We start from the raw sequence: 23,361 nt of genomic DNA on the forward strand, positions 1-23,361 counted from the left end.
TTTCAGCAAGATAGATTTTCGTTAGTTGCAGTCAATATATTTTAGTTTTTGTAGGTACAAGCAGAAGAAAGAAATGAAAAAGCAACCAAAAAGGTTTCCTCTCATGCCTCATAGGAATAGAGAAAATTCAGGAAAATTCTTACCCAACACCCCCACCACATCACTAAGTCACCCTTCTCTCTTCTTTGGTGGCAGTGATCTAAAAGAACTTATAGGTGAACCTCCAGAGATATACAAAGATCCTATAACAGAAGAAGAGCAAGAAAACATTCCTCCTGAGACCATGGTGGAACACAAAAACAATATAGGAAATGAGGAGAGAATACAAGGTTCGTTTCCCATCTGAGAGACTAATGGGGCCACAAAAATGAAAAACATCAGTCCCTCAGCCTTACCTCACTTCCATGGATTGACCATTGAAGACCCTGATACCTTCTTGTTTGAGTTTGTTGTCCTTTGTCGAACATATGACTATGCAGAAGACGAGCAAAAGTTGAAACTCTTTCCCTCTACCTTCAAGGATGTAGCACTACGCTGGTTCATGGGATTACCTGGAAATAGTATCACAACTTAGGCTCATATGCAGCAAGCCTTTAACAACAAATACCAGGATTAGTTTAGGTCAAAGGTAATGAAGGGAGAAACCTTTCTGATGACCATGGGAAGTGATGAATCCTTAGAAGATTATGAAGAAAGGTTCCAACTCAGTTATAAAAGGGCCAGGTGCATGCTTGACCCCTAATCTCTGAAGCTGGTTCTGCTCCAAGGAATCCTTGAAGACCTTCTAGCTACCCTCCATTTTCTGGTTGGAGGAGACATCTATCAACTACCTTATGATGAAATAAAGACTATGTTTAGAAACCATTCTAGGGTAGCCCAGAAAAGTGGCAGGGGGAATCAACTTTCAGCCAGTGCCACCTTCTCCAAACATGAGTTTACAAATCAGATGGAAGACCTTAAGAGTGAGATGAGACGGACCATTGCCATGCAACTGGATACTTTCTGAATCCAACAGAAGAAAGAGGAAGCTGAGAAGGCTTTGGCCATCTTTTGTCCTAGATGTACAAGGAAGCATCCTCAGAACAAGTGTCCATTGCACTCAGTAGAGGTATGTTTCGTTTGTGAGGAAGACCACCCTACAAACCAGTGCCCAAACTTACCCGGACTTAAAGTTATGTACCAAGGGGCTGAAGGAGCCACTGAACTACTCTATTGCCTAAACCAAAGGAGGCCACATGGATCCAGACCTTACCAGCAGGGGATGCAAGGGACATCGCAAACTTATTAAAACCCCAACCAATCCACTCACATACCTTCTTGGGGTCCCCCTGCTCATCCTTCCTAGTCTGCACCCGCTCCTTCATCATATCCATTTCAATACCATACTCAACCTACTACTCATTCGTTTCATTCTCATGTTTAACCACAACCTCAGTGGAATGCACCTCAATAGGGGTGGAGGCCCCAATACAACTCTCCTCTCGCCATTTTTCCTCCACCACCTGCTCAACCACAACCATTACCTCCTACTCCTCCGAGACAATCCCAGATTCCTGCTCAACTAAACCTGAACCCCAATAACGGACAGGCCCAGTAGGTATATATTGGAGAGACGACATGCCCTACCTATGCTGTGGAGATTCATGATATCAACCTATGATCTGGGAAGGTCCTCCCAGATAGACAACCTCATCCTAAGGAGGCTGAGGAAGAGAACTAGGAAAGCGAACCCAAAGCCATTCCACCCTTTCCTGAGAGACTAACTGGAACCATGCAACTGAACTTCTGGGTGAGCTTAAACAACTGTGCATAAAAATACCACTTCTCCAGGCCATAAAAGATGTACCAATCTACAACAAATTGACCAAAGAGAAGTGTTGCAGGCACCCAGGCAAGTGCAATAGAGATGCCCCAACTATCAATGTCATAGGACAACTATCCGACCTAATGTTGGGACAAGTAATCTGTCCAAAATATCTGGACCCTAGGATTCCTGTAGTTGATGTCCACATCAATGGCACCATAATCCCCCACACCTTGATCGATCTAGGGGCTGCCTTTAATGTGATGACCAAGGACACCATGCTCAAACTCAACCTTCAGAGTTCCCTAAGAAAGACCTTGACAGTACTGTAGTTAGAAGACCACTCCACCGTGACCCCCTAAGGGATTGTGGAAGATGTCATGGTCTCCATTGATTCTTGGGAGTACCCTGCAGACTTCTTGGTCCTTCAGCCAAAGGAAAATCTCACTGGATACCTCCTCATTTTCGGAAGTCCTTGGTTAGCTACTGTAGATGCTTAGATCAGTTGTCGAGCTGGGAGCATGACCATTAAGAATGGGCCTATGTCTAAATAGCTAGTCCTATATCCTCTTGCCCAACCTCTGCTAGAACATCACTTACCTCTCTGGTTGGAGGAGGAAGATGAGGATGAAGTCTACTCTGCACCGTCGTACAGAGCGGAAGCCACCAAGGAAGGTCCTCAAACCGAGGATGACCTTATTGAAAATCTGATTCAAAATCCACCTCCCAGTGTGCTGCCATTAGAAGAGTTGGTAGGAGACACCCAAGCCAATGCTTTAGTGGATCTCTGTGTGACTGATCCGACCTCTCCCCGAGTTAAGAATGTGGAATTTGGCCCTAAGAGAACCTTGAAGATCAACTCATCCCTATCCCCCAACTCAGGAGAAAGAGTTGTGTAGCTTATTGAACAACCATTTGGATGATTTTTCTTAGAGCTATAAGGATATGAAAGGAGTCCATCCTTCAGTCTGTACCCATCACATTTACATTAAAGAGGATTGTAAACCAGTCAGGCAGCCTCAGAGGAGGATGAATCCAGCCCTCAAGGACATTGTCAAAGAAGAACTGCAAAAGTTGTTGGATGCAGGATTCATCTACCCCATCTCTCACAGCGAGTGAGTTTCTCCTTTGGTGCTTGTGCCAAAGAACAATGGGAAGTGGAGAATCTGTGTAAATTATTGAAAACTTAATAAAGCTACCAAGAAGGACCATTTCCCTTTTCCTTTCATAAATCAAGTGTTAGATGGCCTAGCAGGGAAGAAGTTCTTTTCCTTCCTAGATGGGTTTAGCAGGTATAATCAGATCCAAATCAGCTTGGAAGAACAAGATAAGATGACTTTTATTTGTCCATGGGGTACCTTTGCCTTCTGGGTCCTTCCCTTTGGGTTATGCAATGCTCCTGCCACTTTCCAGAGAGCAGTACTGAGCATATTTGCTGAGCTAGTTCATGATTCGGTGGAAATCTATATGGATGACTTTACTCCTTATGGGTCCAACTTCCAAGAAGCATTGGCTAACCTAGGAAAAGTTTAGCCAAGTGTATTGAAATGAACCTGTCCCTCAGTCCTGAGAAATGTGAATTCCTAATGACTGAAGGGGTTGTGATAGGTCATACAATTTCTCAGCAAGGATTACAGGTGGATCCCAACAAGATTGCTATCATCTAAAGGGTTCCACCTCCTCAAAAGGTAAGAGATTTTCAGAGTTTTCTAGGCTTAGCAGGATATTATAGAAGATTCATTAAAGATTTTAGTAAGCTGGCCTCTCCATTGTTTGGTCTTTTGGGGAATGATGTTGAGTTTATATGGACTGACGACTGTCAAGAGGCTCAAGATGTGTTGAAAGATAAGCCGGTAACTGCCCCCATCTTGAGAGGTCCAAACTAGGCCCTACCTTTCCACATTCACACAGATGCCTCGAACAAAGCCATAGGAGTAGCCTTAGGACAAGTCGAAGAGAAGCTACCATATGCCATATATTTTTTCAGTAAAAACTTCTCCAAGGTAGAGTTAAACTATATTGTAACCGAGAAAGAGCTCCTAGCTATAATCCATTACCTAAACAAGTTCAGACACTACATCATTGGTTATCAAACATTTGTACACATTGATCATGCTGCAATTAGGTATTTGATGAATAAACCTGATGTAAATTCTTGTATCATTAGATGGTTAATTTTATTGTGGCAATTTGATTTGACCATTGATGATAAGCCAAGTAAGGAAAATGTTGTTGCTGATTTTCTGTCTAGACTAGATTTGTCTACAGGTGAAGAAGGGATGGTGGATGATCAAATGCCAGATGAACACCTGTTTGCTATTTCATTACTCTCTCCATAGTTTTATTATATAGCAAATTACTTAGTTTCAGAACAGTTCCTGCCACACCTATCCTCAAAAGAGAAGAGCAAGTTCGTGAGGAAAAGTGCCCCATTCACTTGGATTGGGGGCAACCTGTTTAAACTTGGCTCGGATTAGATTTTGAGGCGTTGTATTAGGGAGGAGGAAGTTTTTGACATCCTCCTAACCTGTCATGATGGGCCCTATGGAGGCCACTTTGCAGCAAAAAGAACTGCTTTCAAAATTCTACAGGCAGGCTACTATTCGCCCACTCCATCAATATGTCAGGAGATACATCAACCAATGTGACCAATGTCAAAGGATGGGGAAACCGACTCCAAGGGATGAAATGCCCCTCCAACCTCAAGTGACTTTCGAGCCATTTGAGAAGTGGGGCATGGACTTGGTGGGTCCTATCAACCCTCCTTCAAAATAAAAGTCTTATATCATTGTGTGCACGGACTACCTGACAAAGTGGGCAGAAACAAAAGCAATCAAGGCAGCAACAAAAGAAAAAGTGGCTGAGTTTTTGAGGGAAAATATCTTCTACAAGTTTGGCTACCCAAGAGAGTTAGTCACAGATCAAGGAAGTCAGTTTACCTCTAACCTGATTGAAGTCCTGCTCGCCCATCACTGGATTAAGCACAGAACTTCCACCCATTATCATCCGCAAGCAAATGGACAAGTGGAAGTCACTAACCGAGCTTTGGAAGAGATTTTGACTAAAGTGGTGAGCAGCAGCAGAAAGGATTGCGCAGATCGCCTGGTTGAGGCCACTTGGGCCTATAACACTATCTGGAAAACTACAACAGGTTTCACATCCTATGAGTTGGTCTACGGGAAGAAAGCTTTGTTGTCCATTGAATTTGAATATAACACATTGAGGTAGATCTCAGCTGGACCTAGATCTCAGTCATGCACAACAAGAAAGATTATTGCAGCTGAATGGACTAGATGAATAGAGAATGCAGGCCCTTCTGCACTCAGAGGTGGTCCAACTTCAAAGAAAGATATGGCATGACCGGAACATTAAAGAAAAGCAATTTCAGCCAGGGGATTGGGCACTGTTATATGATTCAAGATACAAGGATTTCAAAGGAAATCTAAGATGGCTGGGACCATATACAGTGGAGAAATGTAACGACAATGGTTCAGTCCTTATCAGAACGATTGATGAAGAAGCCATCCCCATGCTCATCATTGGGCATCGATTGAAAATCTACAGGAAGCCCCTTTCTAAGCAGGAGTTCATTGAAACTCTGGACAAATCAGTGTTTGTGGTGGAGTAGGCCCCTATCTCCACTCCACCCACACCTTGATCACCAAAAAAAAGAAAAGGGGGAAAAGAATAAAAGATCCTTGGGTAAAAACCTCTGGGAGGCACCCAGGGTAGAAAGTGAGGGTGAAAACCTCCCGAAGGCACCCCAGTTGTCTCAAAAAAAAAGAAAAAAAAAAGTAAACCTAATTTCTATTGGATAAATTGAAGGTTGCAGGAAGGACATTGCAGGTTAGGAGGATCACACAAGACAAAGACAGAGGTAAGCACCGAGCTACAAGCACCCCTCATAATCCATTCCTCCATGACCAATACCCTTTCCTAAGATTTGGTCTCATTCAGGCTAAGATTTCACCTTCTACAGGAAGTTCTATGTCTTCTATAGGAAGATCCTGTAGAACCTACAAACGAGCCAAAATTGATCTTAGAAGAGAATCCAAAGGTTGGGAATCTGGCTATGAGACCTGTCAACATCCCTGTTTCCACCTATCTCCATATGTCTCCCTTTTTCCATCTCTGTACACCTCCATTGGACTCATTTTTTTATGTTCTTGCATAGTCACACATAGAAATCTTGTTTTCTTCATACTGCCAGCAAAAACTTTTTAATAACAAATCAAGCAACAGTTTTTCACTCACCATACCCTCCAGCTAGACTCCTCCTTAGCTGAGACCCTCATCGACAGTATAGCCCTGCTCATTCTAGCTTGCATTCCAGGAGGAGAAGCAGCTACACGACATCCTACAGGAATCCTGTAGCAGCTGATCCATATAAAAGACATACTCTAGAGATAGGGACAACAAAGTATGGTAGAAGAGACATGCATGGAGCTCTACTTGAATGTATGAACATCAGTAGCAGCCAAGTCCAAGCATGCAGTGTGCATGCAACAACAGCAAATGAAGGAATGGGTTCCAAAACCTGAAATTTGCATAACACAGACACGACCACGCAAGTAAGTGCCTAAACTCGTTCTTCAATTGCATAAATTATATTTTAAAGCTGCATGACTATGGGAATGGTTCGGATTGAGTGGAATTGGTGGCCAGTCAACTGGCCACCCTCGGCCAGTTACACATCCTCGTGGAATCCCAACGAGCTCCGTTAAATTCAAAACTATCAATTAGATGTGCAGCCAGCACGTGTGGAGTATCCATTCAGGAAGAAATTGTCGGGACTGGTAGTGGTGGCGGCGGATAATGGGAGAGAGGAGGTGATGGTAGTCAGAAACATGTGGGAACATTATGGTTGTGACGTCGGATCAATGGTCCAGTCCAGCCACCTCATCCCCTCACCAAGAATCACGTCGCAATTAAAAGACACTCAGATTGAATCATACACCACCCTTTGTTCATTTTGCACTCATAATGCTCTCGACTGGATTACGCATCCACCACTTCTCGAATAGTTAACCATTCATCCATCACTAGTTTTTCTGCCTATTTTCAAAACTCTCCTGCCTATCGAGCTCTATTGGAAGCGCAGTTTCATTCTACAAGAACCGGGAGCTTTCTACAAGAAGAATTCTATAGGAAAGGTAGAGAACATCTATGCGGAAGGGAATCTCAGAATTTTTGTCGAATCTCAAGCTCCAAACGAGGTAGGCTTGAGAGCACTCCTCTGTGTATGATTTGTTTGAGCAAGGTGGTAAATTGAACACAGAAGTAGATTGAAAAAGGAAGTAAAAGTCTGCCTGTGCATTGAAAAAAAAAACATAAAAGTTTGCCTGCACATTTCACCAAGTTTACCCAATTCTTCCTCTGCATTTCGAAATCTCCTCATCATTTTTAAATTCTCCTGTAAGGAATATATATGCAGTTGTAGGGGCCAACCGTGTGTGTGAAAAAAACTAAATTTACATGCCTATCTATGTGCTGAAAAGAGAACTTGTGTCCTTATGCTCTGTTCTGTAAAAACAAAATTCTTCTTTTCATAAATAAATAGTTGAATTTTGGGTTTCAGCAGTCTTAAAACAAGGGAATTATTGCTAGTTGGTATTGAACACATGAGAAATTCCTTGTTGTGTTTAGAAGAGACCAAATTCAGCTATCCCCTGTTTCAGTGATTGACTGTTGTTTTCCTGAGCATTTTCTTTTTGGTTGAAACATAAAAGAGCACTCAACACCATGCCAGGAGGATTCATAAGGAAAGAACCCTTAGACTCTAGCAAGTTGCATGAGCACCCTGAGGTAGTGGAACTTTTCACCCAAGAAAATTGGATACCCTTCTTTGACAAAATTCATGGCTATGATGAGGAAATAACTGAAGAGTTTTTAATGTCCCTGAGACCACATTCAAAGACACATGCCACAGTTAGTTTTAGGGGTTTGACCCTAGAACTCACCCCTGAGCTCATCAGTGGAGTTAATGGTCTACCATTGGGGCTCCATTGGAGCAAAGAGGAGAGGTCATTGGGCCAAATTGCTAAGAAAACATTTTTTCTACCCAAGGAGCATCCTGTAGAAGACAAAAACGAGGTTAGAAGAACCAGCTTGCCTCCTCTCTGGAGTGAAGTTAGTTATCAAATTATGAAGTACATCACATGTGAAGGGAGATTTAGCATCATCTATGGATATCATTTTAGGTTGTTGTGTGAATTAAGGCATGGCCTCGACTTGCCTCCAGCCAAGAAACTGAGCATCCCATATTTCCTTCTTTAGTCATTAATTGAATGTGGTACAAAGCTAAATGAAGGGATCCCAGATCAGTTGGCCCATCGTGGACTCATCAAACTATTAGTGGAGGATGCTTTACACACCTATAATATCCCCATATCTTGGGAAACCTTCAGAAATATGTCTAGGGAGGATAACATTAGAACTTTGGTTAAGAACATCACCCCATCCAGCAGTGAGGAGGGGGAGCCAACTGAAGAAATTGAGGAGAACAATGATGAGGGAGCACAAGACGTTCAAGAAAAGGGAAAAAAAGAGGAGGCACAAGAAGAATAGAAAGAAATTGGCAAGATTGTTGAGCCTAAAACAGATGAAGAAACAACAGCAAAAACACCAAGGGAAAAGAGGATGCAGAGTAGAAAGGAAAAGGCTGAGAAAGCCCAAATGAAGGCTCCCACAGCCAAAGAAGGCACCCAGAGAGAAAAGGGAAAGACACGCACTGAGATATCAGTCATCCAGATAGAAACAGTGGACACAAAGGTTTCTACAGGAAGCGAGGGAAAAGCATAACAGGAAGAGAAATCCCCTGAGACATTGGCAAGGGAGGCAATAGTTATGTTTGTTGTGCTAAGCACCCCTACAAAGTAAAAAGGAAAGAGAAAAAGGACCTCCATGTACTTCAAAGCCAGAAAAGACACAAGGATCAAAGTAGGAAAACCTCAGCCACAGTCCAGGGAACCGATTGTCATTGAGGACTCACCCACTAAATAGAAGGAAGAGTCTCCTTCCAAGATATCCATCACCTATGAAAGAGGAATCCCAAAAACCTCTACATGGAAAGAGAAAATTAAGTCGATGGACTCAAAGGTAGTTCTACAGGAAGCTGCAACATCTCTACAGGAAACTCTAGCCAAGTTAAAAGAGACTGTGAAATTGGAGGAGAAAGTAGCTAAACAATCACAAGGGGAGAACAAAATTGAAGAGATACCTGAACCTACCCCTCAACCTGATTTGGGCTCATATTACAATATGTTAGAGGGTGGGAAAATCATCCCACAGAAATTTGTTGTACCATTATTTTTCGAATTAGAGAAAGAGAGGATCAGAACACACACATGGATGAAAATCGCCAAATCTAAGGGAATTGAGGACATAGGCCACATGGAGGAGAAGTTAAAAGAATTAAGGGGAGAATTGGCCATGGTAAGACATGTAGAAAGCTACAAAAGAGCCAAGCTACAGGAGGAGAATGAGCTACTGAAAAAACAGTTGCAACTATAGGAAGTCCACAAGGAAGATAGGCTGTCCATTTTGGTAGGGCAACAGCAGCAGGGAGGACCTCCAGCAGACAAGGACACAACTGAGACACAACAGAAAGAAGAAGAGCTACAAGCTAATGTGGAAATGCTAACCAAACTGCTGCAAGAACAGGAATCTCAGGCAGCAAAATAAATACAGGGTTTGAAACAGTAGTTGCAAGTGAAAGAGACCTAATTGGCTTGCATGGCCAGTTGGGCAGTAGAAGCCTTACAATATAGGCAACCTGCCAAATCTTATGCATTATACCTTAAAGACCAATGGTTGCAGTTTCAAATTAAAGCATTGACCCAAAGGGGCACTACTCCATTTCAGAATTACAATCATTTCATGTATTTGTGTGACAGCAACTCAGTTGAGGATAAGGCCAATATAGTAGAATTCTATTTACACAACTTGGTGCTTCCAAACATGAATCTATGGGGCCCTAATACTGCATTGGGAGATGTACAACTCATTGCCATGGCTTCTTGGTTAAGCCATGAGGAAAAGAGGGCACCAGAAATTTGAAAAGATATGGAAAGGGAGCTAAGTGAGCCACTCATGATCAGGGCAGAACCAGAAGATCCCTCAGCTTTAGTATATGCCCATTAGCACCTTGCCAACAACCCTCAAGCTCTTCCAGACTACATCGAAAGGCAAGCTTAGACCATTGCTCACTTTGAGGACATGGAAAGACTGTTGGGTGATAACTGCATCGATTCTTGCACAAGGAGATGGAACACCTTGTCCCACAGTTTGAAAATAAGAGAATACCACTCCCCAACAAGGATGAGGGAGGCTTTGGCAAGAGTGCCACTTTATAAACAGTCAGTGCAAAATCTGAAGGCCAACTGGATTGGTCTAAATTTCAGTCCTCCATTTATTTTGGAAGTACTAGAAGGGATCAAAGAAGAAGAACATAGGCAATGGGAGGAAGTAGACAAAAAGGCAGGGCTTCATGACCGAGAAGAGGACATCACCTCGGAAGCCTGGGATGTCAGAGAGGAAATCAAAGCCGTCAAAGATGATGAGCTAGATTAGTTGCTTAGAGGATGAGCAACACATTCAGCAGGGGGGTGATGATTAGCCCCAAAAATCGGTAACTTTATGGGCTCATTTTTCCTATTACTGTTGATTAATCCACCATTCTTCATAGTTTTATGCATGCTTTTGAATATATTTATGTTAATTGATGAATGAGAATAGTCACTTGACCACACAAGTCTAATACGTGCTTATTGTAGATTTTTGGACATCTATTGGACCAAGGACAAGAATTTATGAGCAAGTTGACAACCAAATACGAAGGAACAGGCTGAGGATTTGTAGGAAGGGTGTCTCCTGCACTAAATGACCCCTTCCTTGAGTTCTCCACCATCAGCTCAGAATTCAATAGCCCACCAAAGTTGATTTCAAGGGGCAACTGAGCAGATTTTGTGAAGTGGCTGATTAACTGCAGTTTTGAGCAGCCAAACCCATAAAGTTAAGAAGGGATTTTGGGAGTCCTCATGGTGCATAAGTAGGAAGGCTTCAAGGCTTGGTAGTTTAGCTATTGAATAGTTGTTTTTCGCACTTGAGTGCAGCTCAACCTTTCAGCTCATTTTCGAGCTCTTGCTGTAAACAGTTTTGTGACATGATTATTTTTGGAGTAATGGAGATAAATTTCACTTTATGCCAGCTCTGAGCTTTCTTAGGAGGCTGTAGCTCTTAGCATTGGGCCCAACCCAAGTGCCAATACCTCCTTTGTGTACTTTTATGTGTTTTCCTGGCATTCATATAATAATTTATTCTATTTAGGTTAAGATCTTGCTTTGTTACTTAGGTTGTTTTTGATGATTAAAATAGCTTTTCATGCTTCAAGTTGATTTGATAGTTTGGTAACAGAAAATCTCTGTAAAAAGGCCACCAAGCAATTCTTAATCTCACCTATCCCTCCTTGGGACCATGAGTTGAGACCAAGGCATACTTACTGCCACAAAAACATTTTTTTTGCCTTTCCATGCAATTGCTAGTGTTAGATTTTTAGTTGGAAAAGTTGATACCAGTTGTGCTTGCATGTTTGGATCTATTCTTGCTTAGTTTCCATGGTTATCTTGCATGATTTACTGTCTATAAAATTCTACTCATCATTTTTATGGTTTTAGGTCAGATTAGGTCAAAGTAGATAGATCTTTAGTTTTTCTAGTCTTTGTTCGATCAGTTTTGGAAAATAGTGTGTAGAGAAATTGTAATACATCCCTACCTATCCTTCCTCCATCATACATTCTGCTCCAACCCCTAATCCAAGTTTCCTTCCCTTCATTCGCTACACCTTCCCGATTTTCCCTAATTTCTATATTTTGTTCAACATTGCTTTCTCCATCCTTGAGCAAATCCAACTATCTTCATCACTTCTGAGCTTCATTTACCAAGTCCCACACATTTTAACAACCTTATCCACCCTTCATTCCCACTTGCCTACCATATTTTCTCCATCAATCCTCTCAAACCCTCTTTCGACCCTTCCTGTAGAACATCCTGTAGAATATCCTGTAGAACCCCTGCAGACTTCCTCTATAAGTTCACGTGAGCAGCTTTTCGAGATCTGATCACTGTGAAATTATTTGGAAGGATTCTAGGGACCCCTTAGGCCCTCCTCTCACCTTCCCAACCTCCTTCAAGCACCTACTCTATTTCCTTTCACCAATCAACCTCTTCACAGTAAAAAACAGTTTAAGCACATGCATAATAATTCTGCAAGATTACTCAAAAATACAAAAAGATTTTTTTTAAGATTTTACTTCAGGAGTAGCTTAGTCACATGCATTTTACCTGTGCAAGAGTCAATGGCATCCATTTCAGCAGCTTTCATCTCTTTTCTTGCACCAGTAGGGCTAGTTAGTAAAATTAGGGTTTGCTAGGGTTTGCATTTCCTTTCAGCTTTCAGCTTCTTTCTGCAAGTAGATTAGCCTCCTTTGAGTTAGATTTCATCCATCACAGTTAAAAGCTCCTTCTAAGAGCTCATAGAAGTTGGCTTAAGCTCCTAGCGGACTTGTACCAGTCGATCAAGTGACAGCCTGCGGTAAGAGCTAGTACTTGTGCATATAGCACCGTTGCTTCCAAGTTTGTTACGAACTACCGAGTTGATAAGACAAAAGAAGGGAGTCCCAGGAGTTGCAGCATCATTGCTACAATACTGGAGCCCACCACATTGATAGCCTCAGGACAAAGACCCTCGAGAGATATAGAGAGGTTGGGTTCCATTGAGGGTTCACAGGTTGTAGTGTATTGTTTTTCAGTGTGTTTTGGAGGCCGATTGGTGGCATTTTTGTAGAAGTGTTCGAGGCCATATTATCTCATTTGTATGGGTTCTATGTGCATGTAAAACCCCATTGATATAATATAATAAAGCTGAGACTTTTCTCATTTATTATGTTATGAGATTGTAGTGCTCTATTTGTCTATTTTTACATGGCAATCTTCTGTTAAATTTATGATAAATATTTTATGAAGAGCTTGTTCCAAAAATTTGTGATTTCGAAAATTATAGTGGTATGAGTTGTGCATCCTACCAGCGTCAGGGTTTTATTGAGAATTTTATTATAGATTACCCTATTGAAGAGAAATTTTTGAGAAATCCAATTTTATTCTGTAACGTATTGCTAGCAAGGAATCAAAATTTTTATGGTGTCATAGAATTTTGGTTCAGTTCAGGAATATATTAAGGCTAGGGTATACATTGTATATGTTGACAACTAAAATTATCGCACATTCAAGACCAAATTAGTAGGAAAAATATACATGATTTTCCTGTGCAGCGAAGACCGAATCTATTAAGCGATATTCAAGGATCGATCTGAGGCAATCAAATATCGAGATTGTTGTAATATTATTTTTAGCTGGGTCAGGAAGAATAGTCAATGTTGATAGGACGTGATGGTGGTATCTTTTCGTATGAATCATTTGGTTCATGCATTGAGTGGCAGTAAACAATGGTGACAAGACTAATACAATGCATATATTTTAAGAGAGGAGCCGCCAATCAAAGAGGAGAATGAAGAGTCATATCATTCTTGTAATGCACCGACACTGAGCCATACATTGGAAGGGTTAACGACGGATATTCTAGTGACTGGGCATGTCAGATCAATACTCGCAGAGATCAGTTGGTGATTATTAGAGCAGGATTGAGCCATTAATTGTCAAATGGAAGGTTGTTAAAGGAGATAGGGGTGAATAACGAAGCATCCCATCTCAAGAAGAAAGAAAATAGACGAAATCGTAAGAGCTGCTAATTTTTACGGGGCTGAGTTCCTTGGATGGCAGCAACTTCTAGTCAACTAGAGTCATGGTTCAGTTAAGGGAAGAGTGCGTGGGTTGTGGTGCACATAATGTTATCAGGAGTTATTGGTTAAAGGGGGCCGAAAATCCAAATTTCTTGTCAACACTTGGGAGAAATATCGTGCAACACACATAATAATGATAGAAGAATTCTTAAGGGTTTCGTTGCATAGCACAATGAATGAAGGTGAGGCAACATGAAATCTGACGCATCATTGGAGAAATTTGTGGCAATCATAATCAATTTCCTTGAAGACTGAATTTGTAAAAAGGTGCTGCATTAAAGGGGCACATTCTCAGCTGGCAAGGGCTGAAATATTTAATAGGTTGAGGCTGTTGAAGAAGGTATTTATTATTTTAGTCATATTCCCAACAACAATTGTCATCATAATGGGCCAACCCTTCACTTCTTCAAATCACATTCTGTCTCTGTGTATAAGAGCTCAAGCTAACAATTGAAAGTGCACGAAATATTTAATCTGGCGGAACACGTCTAAGCTAATTTGCAGTTGAGGGACTATTCTTCTCTTTTGGTTGTGCATACTAACCAACTCCATCATTACTGAAGTATCATAATCTATTTTAATTTCTGAGCTGGAGATGTTGACTTTATAGTGTATTGCCAATAGTTCAATATACATAGTTTGTGAAGCAGTAATGTAATTGTTGGAAGAGGTTGGAGATTTTTCTTGCGGATAGCAGAGCGTATACACTTTTGGGAATCATGTGTTGTAGTTCTATATGCCCAGAAAAATGGGAATTTGTTTTGTTAAACATCCACCTAGACAGCGTATCTCTGAATCAAGTTGCTAGATGTCATCTCAAGAGGACTATGTTTCTGTTGGTAGCTAACTTTAAACAAATATTGAGGCTAGTTAATTGAACAATGGTTGAGCAGATTGTCTTAACTATCAGATTGGTGTACAGGGCTTGACTTCTCGTGGCCTGATATTTTCATTTTCCTATCAATTACTACCAGGTTCCTCATTTCATTATGACCGAGCAATTTGTTTGAAACCTTATGAAACCATATGATTCTTCTCGTAATGCTTGCATACATATATCAATGATTTTTTTTTATTAAATGGCAAAGGGAATTTGTTGACTGTTATGTTATTTATGAGTATAGTCAATGAGGGAAAATTGTGCCAATGAACGCATGGGTTGTTCTTCAACATTGTGTTGTTCCTGGTCTAAAAAATAATGAAAAAAAACCTACATTAGTTTGCAAGGAAACAATTTGACGAAAGGCATGACTGAAACCCATTTAAAAAGTCAGATTTTTTTTTTGAAAATAAGGAGCGGACCCTTCAGTGCTATAGAGATTTAGTTGCATAGGTACCATTGCACCCCCTTGAACCTGTAAATTGTGATAACCTTATTGATTCAAGTTGTTGTTAGGATTGCAAATCTGTTGAGAGATCTCAGTTAGCCAAATTCTTGTATGACTTAGAGTTTTGCACTGCCCAGCTTGGCCATCATCATTTGGCCTTGTAAACATTGTTGAAGTGGTGTTGTAAGTTTCAGTCAAAACAGCTTGATGTGGACAACAGATTTAAGGAAAGAGGGTTATGACAATAATTATAAGTTGTTGACTGTGATTGAGGGGTGGTTTAGGAAGAGTCTTGTCTCCAGTACTACTGGGTTAGAGTTCTGCTGAATTTGTTGGTGTTAAGTTAGTTGGTCATGTCATTTTAATAACAAGTTTATGTTTGAGTATATGTTGTTGAGTGAGAATATGAATTCATGTGGGAGACACAGCAAGCTATAAGACTAGTGTTTGTGGCATCATCCATTGGAAATGAAGCATTGTTGGTTGATTGGGAAGAAGTCACGAAGTTCATTTTCCTTATTTTCTGTGAATTGATTTTTATGACCAATTGTTATCTCTGGGTTACGAGTTTAATTCCTCAACTACTCCTCAAATCTAGTATGGTTGAAATATCATCTTCTTATGCTATGTTTGAAGAAGTGTAAAAATAAATTTCTCTCCTACAACACTATACCATTAAGAGAATCTCACCTAACTCAGATTTCTCATGGATAACCTATCAAAAACTTTGAACAAATTGGCAGCAGGCCAACATCAGTTGGATGAGTCATTGAGGCAAATCATAGACCTTAGTGTTGATCCTCTATCTAAGAGAAATTTTATGAGAAAAATACTAGGAAGTTTCAGATCTAGAAAAGATGAGGAGCCTCCAAAGCCCCCAAAGAAGAGAAGAAATCAAATGATAAGAGAAGGGATCTGTTTCAGATTTCAGGGAGCATGGACACTAGATCGCGAGTGTAAATCTGAGGGAAAACTGATAAAGGTAGAGCAGGGAGAACTCATTCGGTCCATTCAGATGAGGATTCTCCTAAAGAGCATCAGCGGACATGTGAGGATGATGACATCAACTGTGGTATGTGATGAGCACCAGTATTGCAACAAGAATGTTGCAACACCTTGGGCTACTAGCTTTACTTTATCAACCTTGGGTTTGTACAAACTTGAAGGTGAGAGTGATGTATACACAAGTAAAAGTGATGGTTCTACCTTTTTTCGCTATTTAGCTGGTGAGAGACCACTAGGGTTTCCAAGATAGACTTCTATGGATTTAGAATAAGCGGTTATTACTGATGAAAGAAAGAGAAATCTACTCTAGGAGAAATCTTGTTTACTGCAATAATGAAAAAGACTAAAATCCAATGCTAAAACACACCATTTCCTAACTAACTAATGAGAAACTATGATTTACAAGAATGCCAAGCTAACATGTATGAAATTCTACTATCCTAAGCATGGAAGTTCAAAACATCAAACATTACTATTGTGCATGTAAATGACTAAAATAAATCAGTTTTTTCTTTTTGTTCTTTTTATGGAAAAACAAGTGTCAAAGTTAATCTCTTTTGGTGATGTGGCAGGTGGCTTAGGGATTTTGGTGGATGGTTGGAAGGTTTTGGAGACCTTTACGTGACCTTTTTTGGCTTCCTGGAGGTTTTCCCTCAATTTGGCCTCAAAACGGGCCACTACAAGAAAACCTACAGAATGTCCTAAAAACCTACATGATTCCCTGTATTTCTACAAGATACAACCAAGAGAAAAATGATGGGTGCTGAAGGTGATGGGAGGCCTAGAGAAGCTGGTGGGTGGGTGAAATGGAGTGAGAAAATGCCTATGATCACTCAGAACTCAAAGTGAAGGTTGTGAGATGGTTGGATTTGCTCAACATGCTTGGAGAAGTTTCCATGTAAAATGATGAAATTGGTGAAGGTCTTAGTGAAAGTAAGGAATGATTATGGATGGATGAAGTTGGAAGGTGGTAACTTGCTACGAGATATTTCTCTACTTTTGAAACACCTTCTTTGCATCAAACACTTATATTTTCCCAAAAATCAAGTAAACAATAAGAATTTCAATGAGCTAGAAAAACAAAATTTAATAAGCTTGTTGTCTACTTCATGCATGAGGAAAATTTACAGAATAAGACGAAGTCACGGATGAGATCTACTGTAAGACTGAGGATGGAAGAAATGATGGCTAATTCATACACTTGAAACCTGATCAAATGCTGCCTTAAGCACAAGAAACTCTAAATTCAATGAGAAAGTAGAATTTTGTCTTTTATGGGCTGCATGGGGGTCCTTTCCTCAAATGATGATCCCTGAAGGAAGAAGTAAGGCCAATAAACCTACAGAGATCTTTTTGATGTTCCTTTTATCCCTTTTAACCTACTGCTAATGTAAAGCACAAATGGAAGAAAACTAATAACCAAATTAATCAAATCGACACTTACTTGCAATGAAATACTTCTAAGGACAATTTAATCATAAATCTATGAAATTAATCTAAGCATACAGATACAAGAAGAGGAGCCTTTGCTGTTAGGGTTGGGCCTTAACCCAAGAGATTCATCCCTTTGATTTAACTCAGTACTGGATCATGAAAAAGCTCATTCTCATTATCAAAGGAGAAACTTACATAGCAATGTCTTCCACAAGTCTGGAGCTCAAAATTAACTAGTGTTTTTACAACAATCCTAATGAGGCTCTAGGCCTCTTTATTTATAGAACTGAAGTCTCCAACAACTTCCTAAAATATAGGGAGGCTTGGCTCCCAAAATCGAGATGAGATAACTCTTTGACTATCACTTGATCGGCTTCCTTTTGATCTTCATGACTTGACTGCTTGTACTCCGAGCTGGCGTGGTTGATGGAGGAATATTCGAATGAGGGAGGAGTAAACTAGGAGGATTTACCTCCTACAATCTCTCTTCCTTGTCCGATTCATGTTTCATCCATTGATCTTGCCAAAATTCCCTGATTTTCTCTCACAACCCTGCATTCAATGCACATTAGCCCACTAGGAATAATATCTCACTTTAACTCATCTAATTAAGCAAAATATAATCAAAACATGTAATAAGTTGTGAGAATAGCTTATTTTACTAATCTAGGAGGTGAATGAAGGTCCATATAGTTACCCAATGATGAGGCTTATCATCATCCCCTCCTGAAAGTGTTGCTCATCCTCTGAGTAACTCAATCAATATCCATGTATTTCATAGCTCTAGTGGCCTCCCTGACATTCCATGCTTCTGTTGATGTTTCCTCTTCTTATGCATAGAATCCTTCCTTCCTTTATACCTCCCCACACTTCTTTCTTTCTTCCTATTCCTTCCTTCCTTCTAACATCCCCAAGAGTAGTGGTGGACTGAGTCTCAAGTCCATCCAATTGACCTTGAGCCTTTGGATAGTTTGTTTGTACATGGGTATCCTGTCTAGTGTTTCTCTCATCCTTTGAGGAGAATGGTACTCTCTGATTTTCAAATTGTATGGCAAATTCCATCTCCTTTGGAAAGCTTGCATGTTTTCATCCCCTAACAGTCTAAACATATCCTCAAAATGTGTAATTTCTTTCTCCTGGGTAGCAAGATACCTGGGTGCAAGTTGAGGATCATTTGTAATTAAATTATGTGTGTTGATGACAACCATTGGATTTGACTACTCAGCTCTTATCATGAGAGGCTTTGTTCATTCCGTTGCCAATATCTTAATTTTTGTAGCCCTTGCCTCCTCATGGTTGATCCATAATGCCAAAGCCATCAACTGTAAATCCCCTAGCTTTGCATTAGGGCCCCATACATTCATATCTGTGAAGGCCATGTTATGCAAGTAGAACTCAGACATCTTAGCCCTATCTTCCAATGTGATTTGATCATAGAGATCAATGAATTGTCTATAATCCTGGAATGGTATAGTTCCTCTTTGTGCTAGGGTCTTTATTTGGAATTGTAGCCATTGTTCCTTAATGTATAATGCATAGGACTTAGCTAGAATCCTGCATTGGATTGCTTCCAAATATAGACTGGCCATGGATTCCAATTGATTCTCTCTTTCTTGCATTTTTCCTTTCAACCATGCATTTGCTACCTCCAACTGAATTTTTATTATGGCCTATCTATCCCTCATGCTACCTAGTCCTTTGCCCATCTCTTTGGGCTTTTCCTCCATGTGACAAATGTCCTCCACTCCCTTGGACTTGGAAATATGCTTCCATATATGTGTTATGGCTCTTTCTTTCTCAAGCTCAAAGAATAATGGGATGGAAAATTTTTGTGGAATTACCTTGCCCCCTTCAATAAATCTGTAGTAGGAGTCATGGTTAGGTTGTGGACTAGGTTCCCTTAGCTTTGGGTCATCTCTCTTTGTTTCTTAATGCATACTTCCTTCCTTATCCAATTTCTAAGTTTCTTATAGGTTTAGCAGAGTTTCCTGTAGGACTGCCTCTACTTCCTGTAGGTCTTGTTGTGTATTTCGTATGATGTATTTTCCTTTGGATGAGGTAGATCTAGTCACAGGCCTTCTCTCATAGGTGATAGGAGACTTAGGGGAGGTTTGTGATGAGGATACTTCTCCTTGAGTTTTTATAAGAGGAACCATCTTCTTCTACTGTTTAGGTGAGTCCCCAATAAAGATAGGAACCTTGATTAGAGTTTGAGGTTTTCCCTACCTTATCCTTGTACTTTTGCTTGTTCTAAAGTATAATGGGATTTGCCTCTGCCTCTTTCATTTTTGTTTGATAGGGGTGCTAAAGGTACTGAGGGCAGCTACTACCTCTTTCTCGGTGGGTTCTGGAGACACCTTGGGTGACTCCTCCTTGTCCTCTACCTCCTCTTTTCCATTGCCCTTTTCACCTTTGTCTTTCCCCTCTTCTTCTCCCTCTAGATCCTCATCTTGTTTAACAGTTTCCTCCTTGATATCTTCCTCTGTTTCTTCATCACCTTCCTTCTGTTTCTCTTCCTCTTCCTCCTCAACTCTATCCTTTCATCCCTCTCTGCTTCTTCTTCATCTGTTTTAGTGTCTTCTTCATCACTTTCACTTATAGTAGGGATAATATCATATGTGAGGGCTTTGATATCCTCCTTTGTCTACATGTCTCTAAAAGTTTCCCATTGGATAAGATTTCTAAGGTTTTAGAGGGAATCTTCTATGATTATTCTAATCAACCGATGGTGGGATAACTATTGGTAGTTTCCTTCCTGCACCTTTATGCTCATATCTCTCAGTGAGTCCAGAAGGAAGTATGTTATGTTGAGCCTATGGTGAGGAGGTGTTTCTGCTCCAAACCTCAATTATTCAAGAAGTCAAAAGTGATATCCATATACCACACTATACCTACCTTCACATGATATGTAGTTTATAATATGGTAGCTTATCTCATTCCAGGGGTATGGTAGGCTTTCTCTTCTCACTCCATTTTTGTATTAATGGGCTCCCCTCCCTCTAGAACGAATTTCTTCTTGGCAGTTTGGCTATTTCCCTTGTCTTCCTCTCTCCAAGGCAATCCAAAGGGAAGTGTGGTAATTTTTCTTATGAGTTTAGGTGTGAGATCTATGGAGATGCCTCTCACCACAACAGTTTCATGGGTCCTAGTCAATGGAATGAGGGAGAGAGTGAAATCTCTAGCTTCTTCATCATCGTACCCCCTCAATTTCTGAAAGTACCCCATGCAATTATGCCTTGTGAATATTTCCGGCGTAGGAGGGTGTTGGTGAATCCTTATAGTGTTAATGGGCTCCCTTCTATTAAACCCCCCAGTCATTTTTTCTGGTGAATTTGAGGAGCAGAGATGTATGATACAAAATTTTAATGAAGGAGGGAATGGGACTGAAATTTCAGTGGATACAATTCCCTTATACAACTATCAATTTCAATCAACCCAAGAGATTTTTATGTTCTTTTTACTTTGAAAAATGGAAGGAAATGTAGAGCCTACCTACTCATAGTGCTTGTTGTAGCCAACCCTTGTGTTTCCCCTCCGGAAATTTCTCTCTGCCAATCCTGTAGACTACTTGTCTGTATCCTGTAGGATTCCTCCGTGATCCTGTAGGATCCTGTAGGAAGTATTGCATAGGAAAAAATGAATTTTTTCTCTCCTATAGGTTGCTTGGGGATAAGAGTGACTTCGCTAGAGTGAGCCTCGAGAAGGTGAATGCATGATTGCATGGGGATCAACGTTTATTTCCTCTTATGGTCGAGTTGAGTGAGGAGGTGTGTTGGCAGCTGAGGAATGAATTTCAATCATTGGTCCCCACTACCGCATCAACATTCACCTCACCTCGTAATCAAATCCCACTTCGGGCATCCATAGTCTTAACTTATTTCGATCTCATCCTCCTTTTCTTTGACTTGACTACTACCACATGTGGGAGGACCAATTATTTTGCCCTTGTTGACTGAACGAAGGTGGCCAAGTTAACTGACCACCTTTCGCTTATAAACCAACTCATTCACAACCTTTACACCTTTTTTTTACATTATGAAAATGAGAGAGTGAAGCGAGATACTTACCCATGGTAACAATACCTTGCTGCAATTTGTTGAAGAAATGAGATTTTTGCTATATGTTGGCTGCATTTGATCTCTCCTTCATTTTTATGTTATTGTCCTTTGATGATTTCTTTGATGTGCAGGTACCTGTTGTTGAAGATGATGGTGCTTCTAATGCTCTGGATCTTCTTCTACCCTTTGATCTCCATGCTGGAAACTTGCTGCAACTTATGATTTTTATTTTGTGGGATAGACTGCTACAGGATTTCCTATAGGATGTCCTATAGCTACTTCGCGCTCAAAATTTTAATCATTTCTACTGTTGGGACATGACGATGATGAACATGGATAGAGAGGAGGTCTAGGGGTATGTGAATAATGAAAAATAACCTTCATGTATTGTTACCCTTTGCTCTCTATCTCATTTTTTTCTCTATGTTTTTTCTTCAAGACTGTAGTTGTTTTGAAAACTGTTTTTTTTAAATGATGAATGGAGGGGTCATCAAGGTGGAGAGAGGTATGGTAATGAAGTGGTGATGTAGGAATTTTATTTTTTAACATGTGTAGGTCATTTCCTTGCCCTAGGATTACTTACTTTAGGATTTCCAAGAAACTTTAATTCCTACAAGATCATCTTGTAGGTTTTTAGGGGATCCTGTAGGTTTACAAGGAATCCTATAGAAAACAGAGTACACTTACAAAATGAGGCAAATGAGTGAAAAAAATGAAAGGGATGGTGGAATGATGAAGGATAATGAATGCAAAAATAAAAATATGAGTGGAATAGTTCCCTTTTCATTCTCCCTTTCTCTCCAATCATTCTCTTGTTGAGCTGCAAACAATTTTTCATGATTTTTTCTTTTCTCTTTTCTCTTTTTTCTTTTGAAAACAACTAGTCTACCTCCAATAGGTTTTCATCCCAGCCACTTTCCCTGGGCACCTTCAGAGAGGTTTTCACCCAGAGATATTTTTATTTCTCTTTCTTTTTTGACACCATTCGTCCGCCTCAAGACATTGTCAACCCAATAGTGGGACTCAGACACCTCATGGAGGTTTTCACCTAAGTCTCTTTTATTTTTATTTTTCTTTTTCTCAATGACTTGATGAGGTAGGAGATGAGACTTGCTCCACCACCATCATTATTTTATTGATACCATCAATGAACTATTGCTTTGACAATGGACTTTTGTAAATTTTCAATCTATGCCCATTAACAAGTAAAGGAATGGCCTCTGCATCTATGGTTCTAATCTGCACTGAACCATTATCATGACATCTCTCTATAAAATAAGGTCCTAACCATCTTGTCCTTAACTTTCCCTTAAATTCTTTATATCTCGAGTCATATAAAAAAGCCCAATCACCTTCTTGAATTTTCTTATCCTTGATGTTCTTGTCATGCCAGATCTTCCTGTGAGTTTTAGTTACCTCTGTGTGTAGGAGGGCATGCATTCTTAACTCATCCGAACCATTCAACAGGAGCAATCTCTCTTTTTGTGCATTTTTGTGGTCTAGATCTAGTTGGGATGCCATCCTCAATGTATTACACTCAAACTCAATGGAGAGCATGGTCCTTTTCCCATAGACCATCTCATAGGGTGTGAATCGAGTGGTGGTCTTCTAGGTGGTATTATAGGCCCAGGTGGCCTCAGCTAGTCTATCTACCCAATCTTTCCTGCTACTGCTCACCACTTTGGTTAGAATGCCCTCTAGCGCTTTTTTGGTCACCTCCACTTGCCCATTAGCTTGTGGGTAATAGGCAGTGGAGGTTGTATGCTTGACCTTGTGTTGGCTTAGCAAGTCTTCAATCATGTTGGAGGTAAAATGGCTACCTTCATTAGCGAACAGTTCTCTAGGGTACCCAAACATGTAAAATACATTCTCCCTTA

The sequence above is a fragment of the Pinus tabuliformis genome, chromosome 7 (genome assembly GCF_031772625.1).
Source record: "Pinus tabuliformis cultivar Carrire ecotype Pingquan chromosome 7, CPIR1, whole genome shotgun sequence".
Classification (NCBI taxonomy): Eukaryota; Viridiplantae; Streptophyta; class Pinopsida; order Pinales; family Pinaceae; genus Pinus; species Pinus tabuliformis.